The sequence below is a fragment of the Dipodomys merriami genome, unplaced genomic scaffold, assembly GCF_024711535.1.
Source record: "Dipodomys merriami isolate MVZ:Mamm:240054 unplaced genomic scaffold, mDipMer1.0.p SCAF_19, whole genome shotgun sequence".
Lineage (NCBI taxonomy): Eukaryota > Metazoa > Chordata > Mammalia > Rodentia > Heteromyidae > Dipodomys > Dipodomys merriami.
Window position 1 is genome coordinate 3,850,289 of NW_027203270.1, and position 9,979 is coordinate 3,860,267.

Consider the following 9,979-nt stretch of genomic DNA (forward strand, 5'->3'; position numbering starts at 1 on the left):
TGATGGGGGTCAGCCTGGATCAAGGGAAGAAGATGCCTGGTGGCCCTAAGATAGCCATAGCCCCGGCAGAGGTCATCTCAACATGGAGGAAGAGCGCATCTCACCCCCAGCAAGCACAGGGAGTGTTGAGAGGCCTCATAGAGGCCTGAGGGCAGCAGGTTATTTCCCTCAGCCCCTGCCGGCTCTGCCCAGAAGCCCTCCAGGCTTAATTTCATGCTCTGAGACTCTACTCCAACAAGAGGCAGCTTCTGTGCACAAAGGCTCACGCTGGGAGACCACTTTGCTGTGGGGCAGGGTTCTGGCAGGCCTCTCTTAGGGTCATAAGAATGAAAAACATTTAAGCCGGAAAGTCAGGCAGCAACTGGCTCTTGTTCTTAGGGAGAAAACTGAGCTACAAGCCTAGAGAGAAGCAGAGGCAAGTTAAGGCCAATTTCAGGGTTCTTTCCATAGCAGATGGATGGACTGGGTAGAAAGGGGGTGTGGGTGGGAAGAAGGACACACTGACTACTGCCATGGGAGTGACTGTAACACCAGAAGCATTATCCTGTGGGATCTTCTAGGTACACGTGAAGGGAATGAAAGCTCCCCATATACAAGGGTGCTGGTTTAACCTGCCTAGCTGCACTTGCTCCAATCTTAACTGCTTCAAGTCACTCAGGGGTAAAGGGGAATATAAATGCTTGTTTGTCCAGAACCTACTGTGATCTCTCCCCAGCCCAAGTCCTTACCCCAAACATCAGGACCATCAGGAGGACGAAACTGAGAAATGAAACACTTGAGGTCTAATCCCTATCTTATTATGTACAATGGTATCTTTGAGCCAGTCACTAAAATTCTGTCCTGCAGTCCCCTTCGAACCAAAGTGTTATGGATGGATGAGGGACTTTCTCCACTTCCCAGTTTCCACACAAAATCACAGGTCCTTCAGATCCACAAGTGAAAAGCATTCCAAGGTATCTCACAAAAAGGAGAGTCTTGGAAGGTAAAGTTTTTAACAGGATTTATTCTATTTTTTTATTTTTGTCTGTAGTGGGGCCTGAACTTTCAGCCTGGGCACTGTCCCTGAGCTTATCAGCTCAAGGCTAGCACTCAACCACTTGAGCCATAGTGCCACTTCAGGTATTCTGGTGGTTAATTGGAGAGAAGAGTCTCACAGACTTTCCTGCCTGGGCTGACTTTGAACCGTGATCCTCAGATATCAGCTTCCTGAGTAGCTAAAATTACAGGTGTGAGCCACCAGCGCCAAACAAGAATTTATTTTAGTATGATAGGTTAAAAGAGAAAGTGAAAAAGAAAAAATTTTCCTGCTCCCTATGCAGGAAATGGGAGTTAAAGATCCAAAATGGTAGCTGTTACCCGCAGCCTTTATTCCTTCAGACCTCCTGGACACATCTGGCAATATGTAACTTTTGAGCAATGGTTCCGGGTAGTCAAAATAGGTGTTGCTTAATATTTTAAAATATGGAGGTGTCTTTGGTCCTACCCCCAAAACATAAGGTCAAGAGGTGAGCTTTAGGGATCCCTTTTCCTCATATCAGCTTCTCGTCCTGAGATCTCTACCCATTCGGTGCCATGTTTTTGCCATTTCAAAGGAGAGAGCAGTTTTAGATAATTAGCCAGCCCGGACTTAGGTAAGTCCCCAATGCCTGGCAACTTGGCATTTAAATGTAGGGAAGCCTACATATTAGTTGCTTCCTGGTTCCAAATTCTGAGTCTGGCCTATTTCATATTTGCTAAAAATTGTATAACTTCCCCATTTCCCCACCTATCTCTCCAGCCACACAAGGACCTGCATATGCTCTAGAATGTCCCCAAGGGCAGTGGGGTTCAGAGACCTCAAAGAGAGGAGGAAGTAGCCCTCTTGGTGTTCTGTAACCTTCTCAGCCATTTGGCAGCTGTGGATCTTCCTAGCTGGCCTGAAGAACAGACAAGGCGGGTGGCTAGGGAGGGGGCTCTTTAGCCGAATTCTCTTATCTAGAAAAAGAGGCAAAAGGTTATCTATTGCCTTCCACGAGCCTCGGGATCCCTAGAGGGTTCCTCAGGCTTAGCTGGAAAAGCAAGTGAGTGGTGGGAAGGGACTGATCTGTGCCGAAGCCAGTGTGGTCTTGGAGTTTCCCTAGGAGGGTCCACAGGCAGCACCCGGTGGTGTGAAAACCTAATTCTGTCTGAGCCAGTGAGGTAAATGGTAATATCCCTATTTCAGAAATGAGGAACCGGAAGCTCAGCGAGATTGTTTCACCTTCCTGAAAAATCAGCCAACTGTCTGCCCCCCCCACACACAAGGAAGCTCAATTCAAAGTACCCTTGCCCCCCAATCCCCCGCAAAGGAACTTCTTTTGTGGGGTTCTGTCTCCTTTCACAAACCTAGTGAGAGAATTGGGGGTGGGAAAGGGGAGATGGAAATAGCACTGAGAGGGATGAAGGCCAACTTCCCTGCCCCAGGCGTGTGAGTGAGGGCAGCAGAGGGGTCTCAATGGATAACTAAATGTTCCACAGAATCTCTCCCATGGCCAGTGGCCACCCAGCCCCATCCTTCAGAGCTTCTAGAAGCAGTGAAATGGGGGAGGGCTGCCAACCGAAGCTGGGAGGCCCAGGCAGGAGCAGAGGCAGCTCACAGCACTGGAGCCGTTAAAAGTGACTCAACCAGAAAGTGCGTTTGAAGCGACGCCCGCTGGGCCCCAAAGCCAAACCTCAAAAAGACGAAGTGAGAGAGAGACACAGGCCTGTGTGGGCTGGGCAGGGGGTGGAGGCCCAGCCCAGGAGCCTGCCTGGCCAAATAAGGGCAAATGCTCTCCAGTGGACCAATAAGGTCCAAGTGGCAACGTCATGGGGTTTGTGGCTCCTGGAGGGGGAGGTGAGAGGCCTGGGAACAAATGATGGTGGGAAATGCAGGCAGGGGGCCCAGGGGACCTGAAGATGGTGAGCCTAGCTAGGGTGATTTCTAGGCCTTCACCTTCAAAGAGAACTTAGTGCTGAGATCATTTTACCTGCACCTCCAGGGGTCCCACCCACGGGCCAGGGCTCAAGGAAACCAAAGATTCCCACCCCCACCATCACCACACATACCCCTGCCCCTGTATGGACACTCCATCCATGTCTGCCATGGAAGAACTCAAGCCCTGTAGTACAAGAGGGAAAAGGAGATGGTCTGTAACACCACTGCAGCCACACCTACCCCAGCACTCAGTCTTCTCATCTGTGAAAGGGGAATAATAATGGCCAACAGGATGTCACAGGATCAAATGCAACAGTGGAAGTATCCATTTTGACTTTGGAAATTGCCATGCTGTTTTGTGTGTGTGTGTGTGTGTGTGTGTGTGTGTGTGTGTGTGTGTGTGTGTGTGTGTGTGTGTGTGTGTGTGTGTGTGTGTGTGTGTGTGTGTGTGTGTGTGTGTGTGTGTGTGTGTTTTATTACTGTATAAGCACAAGCTCACGAGATACTGCCTATTCATCTTCTTGACTCCAGTCGAGTCCTTGAAAGTTCTCTTTGCCAGGACACCATGTGATCCACTGCTGGCCCCCGGGATCTACAACAGGGTAGAGAGAGGCTGCGGCGGCCGGAGGATCCTTGGAATCTAAGCTTAGTCCCTCCTGCCACAGAAACAGAATAGGGTGATACTGCCCAACTCCATGGCCTCTCTTTTCCAGCAGAGGCCTGGCTTTGTGGACGATGCCCCACCTCTCAACTAGTGACGCCGCCCTCCATCTCCCTGCATCTCTGGGGTGTAGGGTTGAGGAAGTGAGTCTACCCAGCTGCGTAGAGAAAGTGCTGCTGCTGGACCGAGTGGGTGTCAGCTGGCTTGTTCCAAGGCTTTTGATCACTCCCCTTGCTGCAGGGGTCCTCAATCCCTGCTAGGACCACTGGGCCAGGAGGAAGCTGCTCAGTGACTGGCTCCCCTTCCTCTCAGAGGACTCTTTCTCCCAAGTATGGATTTGCACCCTCCACACACACTCTGCCTTCTGCTATTCAGGCCCCCAGAAAAGAGATGACAGTTAAACCCCCACTTTGGGGTTCATTAGAGTGTGCACTTTCTTCCGGGTACTTTTCCAGGATGGGAAGGTGGCAGGTGCGGGGATTGGGGAAGGAGGAGTGGCTTTTGGAGAAGAGCTGGGAGCTCCGACTCTGCTATCTGAAGCTGCTCCTTACTTTTCCTCAAGCTCCCTGTGTAGTACAAAGATCCAGCTTTCAGAAAGGAGGTATATAAGAGGGAAACACAAAGAAAAGTCTAGAAATGGGCCTGTCAACTTCCTAGCGTGTGTGTGTGTGTGTGTGTGTGTGTGTGTGTGTGTTGTGTGTGTGTGTGTGTGTGCGCGCGCGCGCACGCCTCAGGCTTAAACTCAAGACGGAGGCACTATCTCTGACCAACTTTTTTGCTCAAGGCTAGTGTTCTGTCCTTTGAGCCACAGCTCCACGTCTGACCTTGTGGTGATTAATTGGAGGTAAGTCACACAGACTTTCCTGCCCTGGCTACCTTTGAACTGTGATCCTCAGATCTCAGCCTCCTGAGTAGCTAGGATTACAGGCCTGAGGTACCTGCTGCCTGGCTTCCTGACCTTTTCCAGGTGGAGGCCTCCATTTGCCCTGCATGGACCTCGGAGGAAAGCTACTGTTGAAAAGGAAGAATACTAAAACCAAGGGAAGATAATTTCCATCTTAAGATCCCAGAGGAGGCTGGACACTGGTAGCTCATGCCTATAATCTAGCTACTCAGAAGGCTGAGATCTGAGGATCAAGGTTCAAAGATAGCTCAAGCAGGAAAGTCTCAGAGACTCATGTCCAATTAACCACCAGAAAACTGGAAGTAGAGCTGTGGTTCAAAGTGGTAGAGTGCTAGCCTTGAGCAAAAAAGCTCAGGGACAGCATCCAAGTCCTGAGTTCAAGCCCCGTGACTGAAAAAAAAAAAAAAAAAAAGATCCCAGAGGAGCGCTGGGAAGGTGGCTCAGTGGTAGAGTGCTTGCAAGCATAAGGCCCTGGGTTTGATTCCTCAGCACCACATAAGCAGAAAAAGCCGGAAGTGGGGCTGAGGCTCAAGTGGTAGAGCACTGGTCTACAGCTGAAGAGCTGGGGGACAGCGCCCAGGCCCAGAGTTCAGGCCCCACAACTGACAAAAATAAAAATAAAAATAAAAAAGATCCCAGAGGATCTGTCATCTTGGTGTCAACAGCATAGGGAAGTTTTTGTTTTGTTTTGTTTTGTTTTTGTAGGTCATTGGGCTTGAACTTTGGGCCTGGGTACTGTCCCTCAGCTCTTCAGCTCAAGGCGAGCGCTCTACCACTTGAGCTACAGCGCCACTTCCGGTTTTCTGGTGGTTTATTGGAGATAGGAGTCTTAAGGTCTCTCCTGCCCGGGCTGGCTTTGAACCGCGATCCTCAGATCTCAGCCTCCTGAGTAGCTAGGATTACAGGCGTGAGCCACCAGTGCCCAGCTGCATAGAGAAGTTTTATCTGTATTCAGCTCTTGTTTCCAAGGATCTTCATGCAGAGAATGGTAGTATCTATAGGAAAAAGCACTAACCCAGGTAGTGTAGAATATAGAAAGTGTGAGTGATCAATCTCTTAAGGTCTGGCTGATGCTGTTTCAGAGACATCTTCATAAACTAGTGAAGGAGTTGGGGTAAGCCATGACTTCCCCAGCCCTGATATTCTGTGATCTGCCCTCATGCTATAGCCTCAGTGCTCCAGACCTGACCCTCACATAGCTGAAGGACCCTCTCTAAAGCAGGCAGCCATATGTTTTCTCCAGTCTAAGCCTTATGATCATCTGACCACAAATAAAGCAGTCTATATCTTTTGGCTCAAAGGAGACTAAAAGAGAGATAGTCACAGATGAGGAACAGAAGTGATGGCAGATAGGCTCTGAATCCAAGAAGAAGAAAAATAATCAGTCCTGGAAACATTTTACCACGATACAAAAATGGAGGTTTAAGCCAGGTGCCAATGGCTCATGCCTATAATCCTAGCAACTCAGGAGGCTGAGATCTGAGGATCATAGTTTGAAGCCAGCCTGGGCAGGAAAGTCCGTGAAACTCATATCTGCAATGAATCACCAGAAAATCTGTGCTCTGGTTCAAAGTGGTACAGTGCTAGCCTTGAGTGAAAAAATTCAGGGACAGTTCAAGCCTCAAGACCAAAAAAAAAAGGTTTATAGCAAATGAACCATGTAGAGCCTAAGTCACAGTTAGAACTTTATACCCAAATAGTAAAGGAGTAGTTATACCACTCAGGAGGCTGAGATCTGAGGATTGTAGTTCAAAGCCAGCCTGGGCAGGAAAGTCCGTGAGACTCCTCTCTAGTTAACCACCAGAAAACTGGAAGTGGCTCTGTGGCTCAAGTGGTAGACCGCTTGCCTTGAGCTGAAGAGCTCAGGGACAGTGTCCAGGCCAAGAGTTCAAGCCCCACGACCGACAAAAAAAAAGAAAAAGAAAAAGAAAAAGAAAAAAGTAACAAGAGGCTGAGAATGTGACTTAGTGGTAGAGTACTCGTCTAGCATGCATAAAGCCCTGGATTCGATTCCTTAGTACTACACAGAGAGACAAAGCCAGATATGGCGCTGTGGCTCAAGTGGTAGAGTGCTAGCCTTGAGCAAAAGCAGCTCAGGGATACTGCCTAGGCCCTGAGTTCAGGCCCCAGGACTGGCAGAAAGAAAAAAAGAAAAGAAAAAGAAAAGTAACAAGGCTGGGACTATACCTCAGTGGTAGAGCATTTACTTAACATGCATGAGGTCCTGTATTCAACCTCCCAGCAACACACACACACACACACACACACACACACACACACACACACACACACACACACACAATATAATCTTACAAAAAATGAGAACAGAAAGATTAAAATACAAAGTCATGGAGCTGGGAAGGTGGCTCAGTGGTAGAGTGCTTGCCTTGCATGCTTGAGGCCCTGGGTTTGATTCCTCAGCACCACATAAGCAAAAAGAAAAAAGCTGGAAGTGGTTCCATGGCTCAAGTGGTAGAGCACTAGCCTTGAGCTGAAGAGCTGAGGGACAGCGCCCAGGCCCAGAGTTCAGGCCCCACTACCGGACCCAAAAAATAAAATAAAATAAAATAAAATACAAAGTCATGGTGCTTGAAGGAAAGTATTTGTTTTGATATATTTATATATGACAGATGCATTGCAACACTAATTTTGCAGTAATGCAAGGGGGTAAAATTCTTGCTACACCAACCTAGAGGTGGTCAACTGTAGATAATGATAATCCCTTACAAACAATAGTGTTTAGCTCTCAAAATGCTTTTTCTTTTTTTGTCATAGGGTTTGAATCTGGGCCTAGATGCTGTCCTTGAGCTTCTTTTTGCTAAAGGCTAAAGCTTTGCCATTTGAGCCACAGCTCTACTTCTGGATTTTTCTTATTAGTTTATTGGAGATAATTCTCACAGATTTTCCTGTCCAAGCTGGCTTCAAACCATGATTCTCAGTCTTTTCAGTAGGTAGGATTACCAGTGCTGGGCTCAAAATGCTTTTTATCAAAATGCAAGTATTTGATTCTCACAACTACTTTAAGACAGGAACTACCTCCCCACAACTGACCCACAAAAAAGAAAAAAAAAAGACAGGGACTACCAATTATACCTTTAAGCAAATTTTATTTGAAGCCAACACACAGAAAAGTGAAAGAAGTCACATGTAACAAATGTTCAGAAAGTGAACTGATCCACATAACCAACATCCTGATCAGGAAACAGAATGTAAGTCAGGCACCAGTAGCTTACTTACACCTGTAATCCTAGCTACCAGGAGCTGAGATCTGAAGGTCGTGGTTGGAAGCCAGTTGGGGCAGGAAAGTCCATAAGATTCGTATCTCCAATATAAGCACCAAAAAGCCAGAGGTGGAGCTGTACAGAGCAAGGGTTGAGCACAAGCTGGCATACACTCTCTCTCTCTCTCTCTTCTCTCTCTCCCCCTCTCTTTCTCTCTCTCTCTCACAGAATGTAAGCCACCCACAGGTGCCCCTTACAACTTGTTCCATCCTAATGTAGGTACTATTACCTTGCCATCTAGTATTATAGCTATTGTTGAGAGAATGACTTATAAAAGTCACAGAGGGGGCTGGGAAGGTGGCTCAGTGGTAGAGCCACTTGCCTTGCATGCATGAGGCCCTGGGTTCGATTCCTCAGCACCACATAAGCAGAAAAAGCCAGAAGTGGCGCTGTGGCTCAAGTCCTAGAGCACTAGCCTTGAGCTGAAGAGCTGAGGGACAGTGTCCAGGCCCAGAGTTCAGGCCCCACAACTGGCAAAAAAAAAAAAAAAAAAGTCACAGAGGATGGGCACCGATGGTTTATACCTGTAATCCTAGCTACTCAGGGGGCTGAGATCTGAAGATCATGGTTCAAAGCCAGCCCAGGCAAGAAAGTCTATGAGACTCTTTTTTTTTTTTTTTTTTTTTGGCCTGGTTGTGGGGCCTGAACTCTGGGCCTGGGCCCTGTCCCTCAGTTCTTCAGCTCAAGGCTAGTGCCCTACCACTTGAGCCACAGCGCCACTTCTGGCTTTTTTCTTTTTGCTTATGTGGTGCTGAGGAATCGAATCCAGGGCCTCAGGCATGCAAGGCAAGCGCTCTACCACTGAGCCACCTTCCCAGCCCCTCTATGAGACTCTTATCTCCAAATAAACCACCAGAAATACCGGCAGTGGCACTGTGGCTCAAGTGGTAGAGCATTAGCCTTGAGCTGAAGAGCTGAGGGACAGCACCCAGGCCCATAGTTCAAGCCCCAAGACCAAAAAAAAAAAAGTCACAGGGCTGGTGATGTGTAGACAGCAGGACTGGGAGGCAGGCACTGTTCTTAACTGGATATCTGCTCCCATCTGTGCTCTACTGGGGTGCTATAATCAGGCTGCTGTGGAGGAAAGTGGGAAGCAGGAAAACACCAAAGTTGGGACATATGAGGCACAGGTCAGCAGGTGCCTCAGAGCTGTTGGAATGAAATAGAAGATGCAACCTGGGGCAATTAAGGAAGGGATGGCTTCATTCCATTTGCTCTGCAGGAGCTCCTTGAGTAAGCCCCAGGGACCTCTCCCTGGGCTATTACCTCACTGCCTCACTTCTTTTGGCTAAATTTAAACTTGGGGACTAGAGGTGTTAAGAGTAGAGTGGTTGGCGTCGTTCAGTGTGTAGGGGACACTAGGTTGACTCTGAGGAACAGAAAAGAGTAGAAGGCCAATCCTTCTTCACAGTGGCTCTGTGCAGCAGTCATAAAGAAAGCAAAGCTGCTGTGTTTGGGGGTTAAAGCAGCTCTAAACTGGGAATGGGCACATAGTTCTTGGTCTGGGGTTCTACTACTTAATCATGGCTCCTCATTGCTAAATAAGGTTGTTCACTTGTCCCAAGGGTTTTTATGAGGATTAAATGAAATGTCAAAGCCCTTTGTTAACTGCAAAATGCTATTTATTTTAAAGTCTTTACTAATACTAAACATGAAACAAATTACCAAAGTAAGACATTTTAGTCCATCTTAACCATTATCTACCTGCGTGTGTGTGCATGCGTGCACGTGTGCGTACACATACACACATGGGCATGTCATGTGCCTACATACATGCATGCATGCTGGTACTGGGACCTTGAACTCAGGGCCTGGAGTTGTCCTTCAGTTTAATCACCCAAAGCTGGCACTCTGACTTGAGCCACTTGGTGGTATTAAGAATCTCACAGGGAGCCGGGCGCTGGTGGCTCACGCCTGTAATCCTAGCTACTCAGGAGGCTGAGATCTGAGGATCGCGGTTCAAAGCCAGCCCGGGCAGGAGAGACCGTGAGACTCCTATCTCCAATAAACCACCAGAAAACCGGAAGTGGCGCTGTAGCTCAAGTGGTAGAGCACTCACTTTGAGCTGAAGAGCTGAGGGACAGCGCCCAGGCCCAGAGTTCAAGCCCCACAACCGACAAAAAAAAAAAAAAAAAGAATCTCACAGGGAGCCAGGCGCCGGTGGCTCACGCCTGTAATCCTAGCTACTGAGGAGGCTG